Genomic DNA, 18,208 nt, shown 5'->3' on the forward strand with positions numbered 1-18,208 from the left:
GCCCATAGTCCTGCAAAAATCATGCTACCCCTCACTTGGTGTGAAAGAAAAAGAAAACAATCAGGCTAAAGACCTTTACATCTCCACAGAAAGAAAAATGATGTTAATGTGAACCCTGGGTTGACCCAATATGCTTAACAACGTGGCTTTTTGGTGACCTCAATAGAAAACAAGGTCAACTGTGTGACTAATCGTTAGCTGAGGTGTTCAACCCACATGCAAACATGTCCAATGTTTTGTTTTTTAAATAGACAAAAGAAGTGTTCTGTAAGCATTTTCATCTATGTTTAATTTTTAAACCTTTACATGGGTATGCGTATACACACACACGTACACACACACGCTTATTTCAATATAGACGGCATAGATGTATAATTTCTATAGTGAAATAAAGACTATGTATTCACAGTTGAACTCTGCACAATGCATATTTTATGAACTCTGCCTACTAAGTTAGGGTCTTGAGCATTTCAGAGCCACTATTTTTAATCATCACCAAAAACTAGAGCTTTTATTACATAATTTCCCCATTGTGAAGTTCAATAGTTCAGCTGAATATGAAGTTCAACAGTATCAACCGAATGTGAAGTTGCTGCCAAATGCCATCTCTGAACTTCCCAGAAAAGCAACAGAGCTATAAGAATTCTTGTATGTCCTGTGATGCCCAGTTTTTAAAGGTCTAACAGGTACTACGGGCCCAACACCAGCAAATAACCAATGCCCAGCCACCAGCCACTGCAACAACATCCTAGGAATCTGGCTGCAGCCTTACTGATATGATAGCTAGATCTGTAGCAACCTAGGCAAAAAGGATCATTGCCAAAGCCAACACGGGCCCAGCTGCAGTTCAACATAAAGAAGTTTAATGTGATATCTCATATCTGCCATGCCTCATTTTCCAAAAGGAAAACTGCCTGTGGCTAAAAGTGCTCCTTGTGGAACAACCTGTGACCACAGGCTTTCTCAACCCTAATGAAGAAGATGCTCTTCAGTAGCCTACTAAGTGATGCCAACACGAATGATAGATAACAGACCCAAATTTCTGTGCAAGATCACCACTTCCTTTTGGTCAGAGACATCATTTACAAACAGTAACCTCTGTGAACTTCTTAAAAATGGTAGGGCCTTTGAAGTTATTCTTGATCTTTGATACTCAACCATAGTCAGGTCTGAAAACTGCACTCAAATTGAGCTTTGTAACATGTACTGGGTTGAAGCATCCCACTTTTCATCTTCATATCTCCAAATGGAAAAGACCTAGAAGCATATAGGTTTGCTCATTTCCCCACACAGCAAGCAGTGGGCCAGAAACCATGTAACTTGTTTGAAATATAAGCCATTATCCAAGCCAAAGCATATGGCCACACACTTCTCAACTCCCACAACCAAGCAAAAATGCAATTGCTGTCCAAGTGTGCACAGGCTTTGAATAGGAAATGGCAATGGTTTCTGGAGCCCATAAGGCCAGAAGATGCTGCCAGACTTGAGAAGAACCAAAGGACAAAAGAGTGGTAGAAATAGGAGGACATATTCTCAAATGAAAGTGGAGTGAAATCCTCCAAGGCAGAAAATAGCTGCTCCTGTTTATTTCAAACTGCTTTCCATCACAGGGTGCCTCCTTTGGAAGCCTACCTTCTTTCATGTTTGGGAGAAGAATTCAAACCTGATGCATGTCTACAGGGAAAAACTAAGAAATATCATTGTTAAACCTTTCAATAGAACTAAGGCAGATGCCCAAAAAATCTTATTTTAGACATGTTATTGAAGAAATTCTTCCTTGCTTCTTTTACTTAGTTGGCATTTATTGTCTGCCCCAAACCGTTAAGTTCCTTAGGCACCTACAGATTATTAAGGGTCATAAAAAGTCACCTTCTGTACTGGAAACCAGCAGTCCTGCTTGACCTTGAACACATCACTCAACCTCTTTGGGCTGCCAGTAGGCTGTGCGTAAAGTTCTCTACTTCTATTTCCTTAACAGTGAGTGCAGAACACAAGTATCTTAAGAATCTTGATATTCTATTAACAATAATACACACGATTTTATTAAATATTATTTATTTCAAATGGATTTGATTGTCTCTCTAAACAGGCAAGACATGCTAGGAGTCTATATTATCCTGACTGCTAAACCCAATAAAACATTCCTTCATTAATTTGTTCACCAATAATTATATATGTGCCAGGCATTGTACTATGCATTGGGGATAAAATGAGAAGCAAAACAACCAGGATCTCTCCATCCCACGATACTTCCGATAAATTTTTATTGATTCATTTACCATAACATTTTCAATGACACCCAACTTTCCCCAGACATGCCACTCTCCTTGCTCATTTCCTCCCTCCCTATCCTATAGATCAGCAGTCCCCAACCTTTTTGGCACCAGGGACATGTTTGCTGAAAGACAGTTTTTCCATGGATGAAACTGGCCCTCCTCTGATCATCAGGCATTAGATTCTCATAAGGAGTGCACGACCTAGATCCCTTGTATGCACAGTTCACAATAGGTTTTGGGCTCCTGTGAGAATCTAATGCTGCAGCTGATCTGACAGGAGGCGGAGATTAGGCTGTCACGCTGGTGCAACTCACCTCCTGCTGTGTATCCCAGCACCTAACAGGCTAGGGACTGGTAAAATCCATGGCCCCGGGGATTGGGAATCTCTGCTATAGATAGTTTGCAAGATTCTCATCAAGCCGAAGTCTTTCCCCTATTCAAATATTTTAGAGTGAGTTTCTCATTTCCAAGTAAAAGTGTCAGAGGTCTACCCAAGGTAGCCTCAATCAGTGCCAAAATATGAGTTCCTAGAAAACCATTCTTAAAGTGTTGATGAGTGAGTGACAGGAGATGGCAGGGGAATTTCAGCAAACTGAAAGGAGGATCACTGGAGCAAGCACAGTAGGCCATTAACTAGTGCTTGGGTGAGCATGTTAGTAGTAGGGGTGATTCTATAGAGGGTGGGGAAATTTTGAGTTCAGAGAGAATTTGCTGTGAGGACAAAATGACAGGAGAAATACATATTGAAGACTGTTTATTGATTTGTCCAAGATGGATTTGTTACTGAGCCCATGGACAACACAGAGGATTCAAGATCAGCCAGCATCAATCCTGCCCTTATAAGGCTTCCAAGTCTAGAAAGGACAATATTGCTATGTATGGCTATCTCCTTATAGGAGCAAATAAAATGGAGGGAACTAGTACTGGGAAATTCATGGATTTAAGTCATGTGACACTGTGTAAGGCTGACCTTTTGATCTTTCTCCCACATGCTTCTTTGTTCTGGGAACAGGCCTTGAGAAACAACTAGAAAAAGGAAATTGGCAAACCCTTTCTTCTACTCTGGCAAGAGGAAAGCTAACTCTCTCTTTATACTCTGACTTAACCTTTTCTCAAGATCTTATGTTTATATCCCTGAGTCACCTGGGCTGGCAAGGTACACACATCTACTAAGCATTTTGTACTTTTAGTGACTTCTTCTAATTGACCCCAACTTTGCCTGCCCTCAGCGTTCATGTATATCTACCCACTCAAGCACACATATGTTTATAAATTCAGGCTCTGAGTGTTCTGTATCTAGTCATGCCCAGCTGCACTGGAAGGTCTTCCACCGCTGATGATGATAACACCAAAATGAAACACTTCTATAGAACTTATAACATTCCCAGAAAATTTCGTAGGTGCTATACATATAGCAGTTGATTTAACCTTCACAACAGCCCTTTGAGAAAGGTACTAATTGCTTCCCTCATTTATTGAAGAGAACACAGAGAGTAACTGGGCTATAGTCGCGCAGATAGTAAGAGGCAGACCAAGATTCAGACTTTGGCAGTCTGCTTCTAGAATCCATGTTCTTAAACACTATATTGCTTCCCTGTCTCCTCGGGCAATAAAGCCCAGAAATATATTTCCAGATCCTTAGACATTTATTTCAAATCTATTTATTGAAGACTTACAGGTTAAACTCAACTACATTTTCTTAATTTACTGAGCATTCACATTTATTTTAAAAATCTAACCAAGAGACCAAAATGAGGAAGAGAGTACCTGAAACAAATGCACTCAATTATATGTGCATGGAATACATTCATGCCCCCCAATCTGACTCCATGTGTGAGCGAACAAGATACATAAATCTGAGTAGCGTGGCTGTTCATGTAAACAGTTCAGAACCTTATCATCCCTCTCTGAACTGACTCCAATTCATCGAAAATGTAGGAGCTGGTTATATATGGCACCCTCCATTAACTGAAACACACCAATAAATTTCCAAAATGTAGGACTCAGCACCAAAAAGAAAGAAATGGGTAGAGAAATCCCCACATATATCGTGGAACTCCGTGCAGTCTGTGTCTCCCCTGTGCAGTCTTGAATCATGCATAATGCAACACCGCAACTGCTAACAGCAGGCGCACACCAGATAATTTACACTTGTTTTTATGGACACGAGGAACTGATCTTTGAAGCTGTCCCTAATGAGATTCCGCTTGGCCCTAACAGCATCCTGAGAGAGTGTTCCGGTTTTCTACTCGGCATCCGGTGCATATTTATAATGCAGAATACAGGCTCATTTAAATTGTGTATGTGGATTTTGGTGTCTTCCCTATTTTAAAGAAAGATTTTCATATACTAAGGAGCACTGACTCCTCAATTACTAAACCATACTTTACCTAAACAATGTCACTGCCAGCCCTACAGGTACTTATCAAAGAGGTAGGTCCATCAAAGCGCCTTTACCTGCAGGGTAAAAAGCTTCTCCAGCTCTAACCCTGCACCCAAGTCCAGAGACTCAATTAGGTCTTTAGCCAAAGGGCATCTCCAGAAAGTCTAATTATACAATACCTTCCTTAGTAGACACAGCCACAGGGAAAGTTACAGAGAAACCTGAAGCCAGTTATCTAAATTAAAAACTTCCTGCCCCAAAAGTGCTTGCGATGCAGACTTCTCTTTCTTAGTATCTTCCCTCTTTTAATTTCTGCTCCATATAAAATTTTCTTAAGCCTGGCACTTTACAGCAGGATCTTTTTCTCCTCATTTGGTTTTCAAGGGGTTTATAGTTTAGTTACCCACAATTAGAATTCCATTGCATACTTACTTTGAATTTCCTTTGTTTTACCTTTCAGTAAAGGTTTTTAAGAAAAATATTTAATCAATGTCATACCATGTATTTGACTGTGTTATCTGTATTTAACCCAAATCACAGATTTTTGTCAAAAAAGTTGTTCTATAAAAATTTTAAGAGTTTACTTTTAAAAAAAATTGTAAAGTCATTAGATATCAGAGTACAGAATAAAAATTGGTTTGCCTTATTCAAAATGCACGATTCCCATGATGACAGATGACCCATTTTCACGGTCTTCATTTCAAGTAAACTCCACATATTAGGAGCAGTTGTCAGTCAGCCTCCATGTAAGTGGGCTGAAATGTATCTTAATTAATTTCAGGCTTCTAACCAATAATTGTTGACTCTAAATAGGATCAATAAATGAGCATTTTACAAGTAGTTAAAACAATATACTTTCCAATGCCTCCATTTTTAAAGAACAATATAAAAAAACCCCAATCTCTAGGGTCAAATTGAAAGTGGAAGCTTTGATATTTTTTCCTATGTTAGAAATGAGAGTTTACTACTGTCAAAGCAAAAGTCAGCTGAAGGCAGAGATGACAGCATTAGTGTACGAGTATCAGAAATACTCACTCTGAGCTTCATCCAGCTCCACCCTGAAAAAAACATGGGAGACTTACATAAGTTACCCTTTTTAAAGCCAAGTACACCCTCAAGACTACATACATATTCTCAAAATGAATGAGTGATTTACAAGGCAGCCCTCGCTTCTTGGGGAAGCACATGTTAATCCCTTGAATCCTTGCAAACTCAGTTTGTATTTATTCATTCATTCAACAGGTGTTTTATAGAGTGTCCAGAATGTGTCTAGCTTTGTGATAGGTGTTGTGAATACAGACAGCAAAAAAACAAATAAAAAGAAAACGATAAGGTCATTTTCCTCACAGACCTTATATCCTAGTGGAATATAGACATTTCACAAACAATTCAAGAATATATTTATGATAAGTGCTACCAAAGGACAGTACCACTCACAGGTTCTGGGACTATGTATAAAGAGACACATAATCCAGAGAGAAGGATAGAAGCTCCCTAAAAAAGTGGCAAAGCCAGAGAGATAAAACGGTGTATAGGGAAGAAGACTTTCGATTTTCTTTTGTGGCTCTAAGTTTATGGCCAAGGATCAGCCTGTTGCTCTACGACTATCTATCATTATCTCTCTGCTTGAAAAAATAAAAAATACAGGAGGTGTGCCTAGAAAGCTGGACTTATAATGCATCTTTCCTTCAATATCAGCACTCAATCCAGATGGTTTTGAAGACCTTGGGAAAAATTCGGTGGACAGATCACCAAAGTTGGCACTAACTCTTGCCAAAAGTCTGGCTGGCACCAATGCACAGACTAAATTGGCCATAAAAACCTCACTGTAGTCTTGCTCCTCTCAAAGGAAATCATTTTGCAGTCAACAATGAGACTTACCCAGAGGCCAGTCTTAGGGCGAGGCCTAGAATTTTGAGCTTAACTCAATTGTAAGGTTTAGGGCAGGAGTTTCATGTTTCAGATGTGCAGTCAAGTAATCTGATCCCATCAGAGTTTTAATGGCTGCTAAAAAATCCAAAGTGTTAAATCCTTTTTCCCAGCCTCCCCAGAGCAATCAAAGGGTGCTTTTTTCCAGCTCCCAATCTCCTCCCTCCAGTTTCTTATTCTCAGACTCAAATAGTTACTAAGTCACTAATTTAATATATTTACTACTCATTTCTTAATCCTGAAGTCTGATTATAATCTGTATTCTAAAGTAGTGGTCAAGCACCTATCTGCCCCCTTTGAAAAACACTGAGAGAGAAGACATAAAAGGATAGTGAAAGTGGAATATTAAGAGCGGTGTTTTACTTCAGGGATGACACTATTATCATGAATCCCTATAAACCTGAGAACATTTTTGACCAAGCAAATTCCACAACTCCAGTAAAACACGTATCACAGAGTTACACTGTCCCAGGCAGCGGGCAGGGAGCTAAGTGTTTATTAAGTCTCTGCCCCTGGCTATCACGTTGACAGAGACTCAATCCTTCCCTCCCTGTGTCTCCCTTGGGAGACAGCAAAACCCTAAAAACTTCTTGACAAGAATAAAACAGACACACCAAACTTAAAGGCATGAAAAAAGTTATAGTGATGATGGACTATATATCACTACTAAAACTGCAGAAGCTCATGTTAATGTTTTAGAAACAATAATTATACACAATATTATTAACAATAATAGCCACCATACATGGAGCATTTAGATACTATACTAAGTGCTTTACCGGGCTCTAAGCATTTCTTCTATAACCCTCACCATTACTTTTTGAAGCATATATGATTATGATCCCCACTATAAAGATAAGACACCAGTAGTAGTTCTGGGTATACTTTTTTTTCTTTATTGAACTTCTCAAATGACTTCATTTTTTTTAACACTTTAACTGTGCCCAGATTTCTGCTAAGCAATAGTCACTCTATTCCCAAATGCTCCCCTCTAAAGTACAAACTTTCATTCTTCTCCCCCCCCTTTCATGTTCTTTTGTTTACCGCTTTATTAAGATATTAAGCTCAACCATAGCTCCTGCATTCTGTGGCACAGCACCTTGCAAAAACAGTGCTATCTGTTTATAACATAGCATGACCCTCCCTGCAGAGTGTGAGACCAGGACTAAAATCCACTAATGACTAGAAAGCTCATTTTAATTCTACACTTGACAAAATAAACACCTCATAAAGACAGGCAGGCAGAAGCTACTTCTCACTCTAGACTGCTTTGTCTTAATAATCTTTAAAAAAGAGGAAGTGACTGAAGGGAACAGGCCCTAGCATTTAAAAACACATACACAATTATGGCATAAAGAGACTGGGATAAAAAGCAAAACCCCTTATTTAAAGTTAAATTAGTTTTTCCCTCCAACGGTGGGTACCTGTTACTAAAGATCTGTATTAGACCATTGTTGAATTGCAAAGGCTCTTTCAGTGCAAATCCTGGCTACATTAGTAGGATCTCACTGAGCCCATCTGAAAAATCAGGGCACTTGATTTCCCTAAAACCGTTCCCAAAAGGGTTCTTTTTTTTTTTTTTTTTTTTTTTTTTGTTCTCTTTTGTCCACAGAAAATGAAGCTCCACTTACATGTTGGAGGAAATATTTCAAAACATTCCCTTTTTTCTCAAAGTGCAGAATTTATAGTAACAGATAATTAACAACAAATGACAAACAATCTGAGCGGTAAAGGTCCCAGTTTGGTTGCCAAGATGATGGGATCAAATTCCAAGATAAACAGTGGAGCGTGCCGACAGCCATTAACATCGTGGTGGGGTCGAGATGGAGAGATTCGAAACAGAGGAGCCATCCACCACCACCGAGGGGCACAAGGTGGAACAAACAGACTCCCACCGGGTTATTATTTCCCTCCCGAATTCTCAGGACAGTCAGTTGCAAGAGTGGTTGGAACAGGATTCTCACTACTGTACCAAACAGGATACTCAAGCCTTTACATGTATTTTACATGAAGGAAGCAGTAGACTCTTCGAACTGCATTATGGAAGAATTAATATCCTTTAGGAGTTAACACCTCCTAGTCTGTTTGTTCTTCCCAAAGACTCACCCCTCCCCATTCTTTTCTCTGAGTTTATTGAGTCAAGATAGGTTTCAGTGCTACAAGCTGTGCCCAAAATGCAGGGGTGAAGAACAAAGTGAAAACAAGTTAACCTGTAAAAGTCAGAATTTGAGCACAACAGATGGTAAGTCTCCTAGATACTAACAGATGGTGAACCTTGGGAAATCACAACTTCAGATATTCTTACATTTCTCGAAAGCCAGTTCAGAGTTCACTATTTGTCAAATGATTTTTTTAAAAATATTGAAATACAAGCCTGAAAGTTTTGAATTACCCAAAATTTTTTTCTTTCTCAGAGATCAACATAGGTCAAAGTATCAAAAATTGCTATCCTAATTTTTCATATGCTAGATTCATTGGTATATTGAGCCAGCATGTGTACCCTAGAAAGCTAAGGTGCAATTTTGTCTCATCTCCCTGTTGATGAAGTCTAGGGATACTGACCCACTCCTAGTTAAAGTCAAGCCCAAGGCCAGGACATCATAACTGCCAAGAAAGAGTTATGATCTCACAAATACATCTGCTATATATTCTCTCCTGTTTTCTCCCTCTCTCTTTCACAAATACCCCCATTTCTCCTCCTCTTCCCTCTATAAAATTAATCTTCCCATTATATTCCCTGCCTACCTGCCTTGGGCTGTTAGAGCTGCCATAACAAAATAGCATAGACTGGGTACCTTATAAACAACATGCATTTATCTCTCATAATTCTGGAGATTAGAAAGTCCGAGATCAAGGCAGATTCAGTGTCTGCTGATGGCCCAATTCCCAGCTTATAGGCAGGCATCTTTTCACTGTAACCTCATATGAAAGAAGAACAAGGGGTTACTCTGGGGCCTCTTTTATAAGGGCTCCATCCTCATGAAAAAATCACCTCTGAATGGCCTCACCTCCTAGTACCATCACCTTGGCAGTTCGAATTACAAAATACGCATTCTGGAGGGACACAAATACTCAAACCATAGCACCACCCAAGCAGAACCAGTACATAAAAGTCATATCATTCTTAGATATAGAATGTATTAAATAAAAGGTGCTGAGAGCAATAGGTATGATTTTTATGATTAAAAAAATCAAATACAGTTTGATAGGCTTCGATGGTTATCTTTGAAGTTTCCAGGCAAAGCAAAATAAAACAAACTGGAGAAAAATTTTCCGAAACTCAGGACTTAAATGGAGCTAGTAAAATGCCTATGTCATAGCAGACGGCTAACTCTTTCAGGAAATTAAGGAAACACGCTGAGATTGCTTAGCTGATGGGAGACTTCATTTTTTCTTGATTCCAGTTTAAAGTCTTTGTTCAAAACATATTTTAAACTAAGTATACAAATATGTACAAGGTTTGAAACTTGGTCTTTGGCCCAAATACCTAAAGTCAAATACCACAAGTAAGCCACTTTTCTTAGCCAATCAGTATAAATGCCAAAAAAGCCCACAGCATGACAGGAAAGGATATTTTTCCAATCCAAGAATTATCAAATCTTTGAGCTGGAAGGTTTCAGAGACTGTCTGTATAAAGAAATAAGTGAGTTTCAGTAAAGCCCATGTTTTGATGTAGAGTCCTGCAGTCTTTTAAGGAAGCCACTAGCAACAGAGGAACTTCAGTAATGGTCTAATTCTGACTTTGAATTTTAAAGCTAAATACTATCAAGTGTGAAAAAGTTATCTGTTCACTATCTTCCATGATGATGTTAGCTTTTTTTTTCTTTTTTTTTTTTTTAAACTAGTTTTAACAGGTCTGAGGCTTGATAAAAACTTGCACAAAAATGTAAATCAACTAGAGTAGCTTATATTCTTGATTTGTGGTAAAGAAGAAAAAATAAAAAATCTGCAAAAATGTTATTTTCTCATTTACATATATTTTGTCCCTTCTACAGGAACAGAAATTGAATAAATCCAATCTTCAAAGCAAAATAGAACAAAAATATGCAGACCCAAATATTCCAAGAGCCAATAAATCCAACAGAGTTTCCTCTTTGCAGTTAGTGTTTCCACACAGACAAAGCCTCTAAGTGTACTTTTTACGTTTTTTTTTTTTTTTAAAGCATACTAATATGGTGGTCTGCAAAAGTGTGGCAGTTTTGTCTATACTGATACTGAAATAATAGTATAACCATGCTAGGATAGCTACTTAAACATCTAGTTTCCAGTGTGCTATGAAAGTCTAAAAGGGAAAAAGACATGGGAAGGAAAGACTAAGGAAATACTGAAAAAGAAGGAAAACAAACAGACGAATAGATCGTCCAAGACTTAGTAAGCCTCTCCTTTTTGGAAACAGTTCAGAATTACCTAGAGTTTGCTATACAGGATGCAGTAAATTCAGCAGCATTAGCTTTGTTTCTACATCTTAAAAATCTCATCTTCTGAAACTTTAAATGCTCAGAAGCAAACCGAGTATGTCACAAACACAAACTACCTATTTCATTACTGCCTGTTAAGTTTGTCTTGCCACTTGAATAATTTTTACCAAAATATCCCCATGTAAGAAGTTTTAAAAACAAAAATTGTATTCAGAGCAGGATATAGATAGGTTCAATCCATAAGGAAAGGTGATCTGATGGCTCCCAGTTCCAGGATGTATCTATGCATTGACTATGGCTATGCTTTCTTTATGAATCTTTCTTTATCCCTACAAATGTAGATAACATTCAGAACCCCAAATCCAGGTATAACATAGAAGATAGGATTTGTTTTATTTCATCAAAATTATTTACCCTTCCCAAAATTCAAGTAGCCAACAAACAAACAAACAAACAAACAAACAAAAAGACCACTGTCCAATTATGCAACATACAGCTAGGGTTCTAGAAACAAATTCCTATGGACCAAAAAAAAAAATCTACTTTTAGATTGCTTCTTTAATGCTTGAGTGCAAACAAAGAAATGTACAGAATAGGGAAAAAGTCAGCTCTAAAATTAAGTCCAACTGTCACAGAACACAAGATGGGTACCCTCAGGGAGTGTATAAGAAAAATAACTTATTTTTAAAAATAAATTAGAGAAGAAAATAAAAATACCCAGATTTTATATATAAAGTGCAAACTAAAACAGCCATTCAGCATTTCTACTATGAATTTCAGATTGAAAACATTTTACAAATCATGGCCATGCTAATGTGCAGGACAGTGATGAATCTATAATTAAAATGAGAAAGTGCCTTACCAACAAAGAAGTGTAGGTCTAAATTTTTTTTTAAATAGTAAATGCAGCCAGACTCTGCAACAAAATAAATGTCTACCTTGTTAGTAAGTGCAATTTTCCAGAGTCCCAGACACATTTGCATTCATCCACTGATAGGACTTTTCTTCTGTGTGAGTGTTAGGGGTCATTTCTCTTCTCTCACCACCATATCTCAATGATGTCTCTATTATATTCTTTCCCTATAGAATATCACTAATGATGTGGGATTTGTGTTCTAATTTTGCATGGACAAATATAAAGGTAAGGAATACAAGAAATCCTGGACTGTTCAAATGAGAAGAGATGATGCTAAGGCCATCAAGTCTATTGGCTGGTATGGAACCTGAAATTCAGAGAGGCCCTGTTTGCTAAAGATCAGAGTTGATTACTGACCACGACAGGACTAGAATGCAGATTCCCTGAAACACTGTCAAGAAGACTATTTCTGTATACTCTTTTGGCTTCCCCAAATGGATTTGAAAATACAGTCATACACTGCATACTGACATTTTGGTCAATGACAGACCACATATATGAAGGTGGTCCCATAAGATTACAATGCAGTTGAAAATTTTCTGTCACCCAATGATACTATCTGTCATAATGTCATTGTGGTATAGCTTATTACCCATGTGTTTATGGTGATGCTGGTGTAAAGAAACCTACTGTGTGGCCAGTGGTATAAAGTATAGGACATACAATTATGTATAGTACATAATACTTGACAATGAAATAAACAACTCTGTCACTGGTTTGCTTATTTACTGTACTATATTTTTAATTGTTATTTTAGAGTGGACTCCTTCAAATTATTAAAAAACAAAGCTAACTGTAAAACCCTAGCTCCCTCAGGCAGGCTCTTCAAGAGGTATTCCAGAAGAAGAAACTGTCATCATAGGAGATAACAACCCCATACCTGTTACTGCCCCTGAAGACCTTCCAGTGGGACAAGATATACAGGTGGAAGGCAGTAATATGAATTATCTTGATCGTATGTAGGCCTAGGCTAATGTGTGTTCATGTCTTAGTTTTACACACACACACACACACACACACACACACACACACATTTTTTATTTCAATAGCTTTTGGGGTACAAGTGGTTTTTGGTTACATGGATAAGTTGTATAATGATGAAATCTGAGATTTTAGTGCACCCATCACCTGAGTAGTATACATTGTACCCAATAAGTAGTTTTTAAATCCTTCATTCCCCTCCCACCATGCCTTAATTTTTAACAAAAAGCTTAAAAAGCAAAAAATAAAATAAATTTTAGTGTAAAAGCAGCTTTTAGAATAAGAATATAAAGAAAGAAAATACTTTTGTACAGCTGTTTTTAAGCTGGGTTATAAAATAGTCAAAAAGTTAAACAAAATTAAAAAGTGCATAAAGTAAAAAAGTTACAGTAAGCTAAGTTTCTTTCTTTATTGTTGAATAAACAAAAATAAAGTTTATAAATTTAGGGCAGAGTGTTTATAAAGTCTACAGTAGTGTACAGTAATGTCCTGGGCCTTCACATTTACTCACTGCACACTTACTGACTCACCCAGAGCAGCTTCCAGTCCTGTATGCCCCATTCATGTAAGAGCCCTCTACAGGTGCACCATTTTTAATCTTTACACCCTATCCTTCTTATACCTTTTCTATGTTTAGATATGTTTAGATGCACATGGCCTTCAGCATTTAGTAAAGTAGGATGCTGTGCAGGTTTGCAGCCTAGGAGCAATAGGTTGTACTGTATAGCCTAGGTGTATAGTAGGTTATACCATCTAGGTTTGTGTAAATACACTCTATGATGTTTGCACAAAGATGAAATTGTCTGGAAGATGCGTTTCTCAGAATGTATCCTTGTTGTTAAGTGACACACGAGCATACTTCTTTAAAAATTTCCAATCACCATACTTCTTTAAAAATTTCCAATCAGTTACAAGACGATGAAGGAGGCAACACTGTTCTCATCTTCCCACACCTGAGCAAGTTGAGTTATACTGAACCAATGAACAGCCTTTGGCCTATTCCTTGACTATAATATAAAATAGAAGAATGTGTTACCCAAGGAAGTGAGGACAAAAGAAAATAGAAGATTGGCATGAGAGCAAGACTTTAAAGCAAATCTTACAGGCAAAGCATAAGGACTTGGAGAAAAATCATATTTTTTCTCATCTTTTAAAAAAAGTTTTGTCATAAAAGTGTTACATACTTACTATAAAAATAATTCAAATCATAGAAAAGTATAAGAAATAAAAAGTAAAAGGCCTTCATCCAACACTACCTACTGCAAATTCATTTCCAAAAGTGTTCCCTAAATAATCATCAGTAATGTTATTTATCCTTCCACACACTTTTATAGTTATTTAGCCAAAAGACACCTTTTCTATAACGCTCTTCTGTAACTTTGCTTTCATACGTAAGGATATCTAATACAGAACTAAAAGATAATTTACTTCCTACCACATTTTTGAACTGAATAAGAATAAAATCTCAGATCAGACAAACAAAATCTTAAAATACTTTGGCATGAAATTATCACTCAGATACCCTAAAAGCTACAGATCTCTTTTTTTTGTTAGTGATGCCCAAACATCACTGACAGATACTACACAATACGACAACAAAACAAGTTGAACCTGTCAGGCTTCATATAGCCAAGTAGTTTAGAAAGGAAAATGTTAACAGGTTCACCTGCTAGTAGACAATACCATAAATATTACCATAGAATCTGTTTACCAAGTGGTATCTTTTGGGCACTATATGTCATTGTTTATCATCTCATTTAATGCTCACAACCACATTAAAGGGTCATTAAACCTATTTTACAGATGAAAAGACAGGTTCAGCAATTTTTCCACCATCACCCAGCCAGGCCAGTAACTGGCAGGATCAACATTTGTATACAGATCTCTGATTTCAGGCCACATTCTCAGCTACCATGTGTACATTGTCCTCATTCCCCAGCCTAAGCAGTGCCTTTTGCACTCAATCCTGGTTATGTATAAGAGTTAACTGTTGATGTTTCTGTTTTAACCACAGACAGAGGTGGGAAGTCTAAGAAACTGAATGAGGTACAGAGAACCCAGGTCCAGCTCAAGTGGAGGAAGGCCACTGTGATTCCACAGAGAGCAACCAGTCAGCACTCAGCTCACAAGATTCCATCCCCACTTGGGATAGCCATGCCCATGGAGTAACTGGAGGTAGATAAGACACTCCTAGGCTGTTTATAATCTTGACAGGCACTAAACCAGGACACTTCTCAACCCTGACAAACCAAAATCTCACCTAGAAAAGATTGCATGACTCTTTGCTGTTCATGGCTCCTTGAGGAAGAAAGGACAAAATTTAGCAATGACTTTATTTACTCATTTATTTACACTCCACTGCTTTTCAGAATGAATTGGCAATTTAAAATTAAAAACCCAGAATCAATGAAACAATTATTAATGACAACAGCTGACACTTATTGAGCATAGATTATATATAAACATTAACATGTAATACTGTTTCATCCTCCTACCCTTCACAGCCTTTTGGGATAGGTACTACATTTATGGTACAGATTTTACAGATAGAAAAAGAAAACATAGGGAAGTTAGAATATTTCTCCACACTTGGTTACACAGCTAGTCAGTGGTGCAAGCAATTTTAAATCTGATAATCTGATTCCACAGGTGATGCTGACCACCAGGCTACCCTGCCTCATAGAACAAGGGTAAAAGAACAAGCACAGAGTTAAGATTCAAGGGGTGTTAACAACAGAAGGCACAGACAAGCAAAGTGGCTAAAACTGAAAACAAAACTTAATTTGAGTTCCCTACTCCTCAATCCTTAAAGAAAAAGATGAGGAATTAACCTCAGTAGGGTATCCTACTGTCCTGATTTTCATGGGGCTGAGGCGTTCCAATAACACAGGGCTTTCAATGCTAAAAGTGAGATGGCTGGATACCCTACTAATAAAGTTTCCTAACATTTGATTAGGCCTCAGATCGTGAAACACATACAAATTCTTTATGGTGTTTTCAGACCTATATTGGCTCCTTCAGCACCTCCTCCCACCATCATTAAAAATATTAAATAATTTTCTTATCATTCTGGTTGGGAAAGATGAAGGGGTTGTGGAGAAATGAAGCCTGTTAATTGCTGGGTTTCAATCATCACATCTATTAGTACGTTCAAGAGTCTGGGTAAGTGAGGCACACAAATGCTAGGTTAAATTTTGCTCTGCCAACTCCAGCTGTGCTTTAATTTCCTTTCCCAAGGTCATACAGGATTGCTTTCTTAAAAAAAAAAATATTTCCTACGTAACAAGCAGAGATTCAAGCCAGTCATTCTTAGAGAGCTTGGTAATGAATCCTGTCAGAACTCAAAGACGAAAACTAAACCAATGCTTCATAAAGCTGTTTGAAGCATCAGTTCTGAAATCAGCAATGAGCTTCATGAAGATGGGGACTGGATCTTATTTATTTTTGTTTCCTTCATAGCATTGCTTTGCAAATAAACATTATCTTAACCACAATCTTAATCTTAGCAAGTCAGAGCTAAAAAAAAACCCCTTAACTATTATTTGGTACAAATGTTTACCGGTGAGTAAACTGAGACTTGGAAAAGAAAATTTGTTAGTCAAAAAGCTGAGCTGGGACGAACTGAATTAAATGGGAAGTGACCTCTTCCTAATTAATGTGAAAAAAAAAAAAACAACAACAACAAAAACCCAACTACCACCACAAGGCTGTAGGAAAGAAATGAGACATCATTAAAGGGATGGGGATTTTAACTATAATCCAGGTGATCTGCCAGGGGTCTTCAGAGATCTCAAGTGTAAGTGAAAAAAGAAAGCAAATAATTTAAAAATTCCATGCAAAATAAATGAGCAACTATGCAAGTGGAAAAGACAAAATATCTTTACCATGGGGAGAGGAGGAAATTTCTGCCATGGCATGTTGAAATTTTCAGAAAAACTGAAGAAATTTTAGACTAAATATTTTATAGATATTTTCCAGTCAATTAAAGTTTCTATTTAGATTTAAGGCCAATTTTTTTTTCTTAATATAACAGAAATATGACATGATTGCATTCAACCAAGATCCCTGACCACCTACTATAGGCCAGTCACTGTGTGAGGTCATCAGACCTACAAAACAATGCCATGTTTTCAAGCAAGAAAGAGTGAAGCCAAGGAAAAGGTGAGTCAGCCTCCTAACAATATGTACCATCATTCAAACATTCAAAATGTCAAGACCTGACAGAAAAATTCCAGTGAAAATCTCCAAGCATCAATCCAATTCCTCTACTCAATGCATAACGAAATCAATTGATGAATCAGCCAAGTGTTTTCAAGCATCTGTCACCTGCTCAGAAGAATAAGCCTTTCTTTAAGTACAAAATGTAGGTAAGAGAATAAGAGACAGATAGGCAGACAGGCAGATAGATAGATAGGTAGATAGGTAGGGAGGCAGTTAAACAGATAGATTAAGGAAAATAATAATGGAGGTGGTATAAAGTATAGCCAAGTAACTTGGGCAGGCCCAATCATTTTAGATTGGAAAGGCTTAAGTGGAGGGACCTAAACTGGCTGTGAGGCATTTGATGAGCAGAGTGTAAGTATGTTAGAAACTCACTTATGTGAGAAACAGTGATGGCAATGGCACCAGGATGGAAGGGGCTAAAGTGTGCTCAGATGACAGGGAACAAAACTGTGTGGCTGGAGCAGAGGGTTCAGGTGGGAAGCTCTCACTGACAATAAAAGAGAAAAGGCACACTAGAACTAGCCTGCAGAAGAGTCCTCTATTCCAAGATTAGGAGTCTGGTGAAAGCACTACACAGCTGTCTAAGTTGCCCCTTTTTCAAACCCTTTTTTTCGAAAGAGGTATAATTTGATCCTTCAAATTTGTTATGGCTAAATGTAAGCAGATCAGCTTTAAAGTTACATGATTTTTAAAATATCTCTGTGCATTCACAGTTTGCCAGTGGAATCTGAAGACCAAAAACAAGTGAGCAGATGTCTGCAGACCTGAAGACTAAGCTGAGGTTCCCCAGCAGTCATTTTCCAAGGAATCTGAGCAAAACACACTTTCTTTTGCCTGAATGGAGACAGCATCTACAAAATTCCTTGTAGTTCTTTAATTAAAAAAAAAAAAATAGCAAAACAGAGCTGAAGCTATTCTAAAGTACAGCTTACACAAATACTTCAGCATATTTGAAGAAAAACAGATAAATAAAAACAGTAGAATGAAAAGAATAATTGAACATATATTTATTGTTCACTTAGAAAAATTTTATCCATCTTAAAACTTTTTCCTTAAAATCATGTTAGGAATCCTTCATAAT

General features: G+C 37.5%; 1 protein-coding gene across 7 annotated transcripts in view; it reads right to left on the reverse strand.

The window, feature by feature from the left end:
* Positions 1 to 18,208, reverse strand: part of MPPED2 (metallophosphoesterase domain containing 2) — a 191,888-nt gene that overhangs the window by 165,385 nt on the left and 8,295 nt on the right. The window contains exon 3 of one of the 7 annotated variants that reach the window (XM_074401278.1): positions 5,695 to 5,717. The exons of the other annotated variants lie outside the window; for them this stretch is intronic. The gene's annotated coding sequence lies outside the window, so the exon portion shown is untranslated. The remainder of the gene's footprint in view (positions 1 to 5,694; positions 5,718 to 18,208) is intronic. 7 annotated transcript variants of the gene reach the window in all.

Source organism: Saimiri boliviensis, chromosome 6 (genome assembly GCF_048565385.1).
Source record: "Saimiri boliviensis isolate mSaiBol1 chromosome 6, mSaiBol1.pri, whole genome shotgun sequence".
Classification (NCBI taxonomy): Eukaryota; Metazoa; Chordata; class Mammalia; order Primates; family Cebidae; genus Saimiri; species Saimiri boliviensis.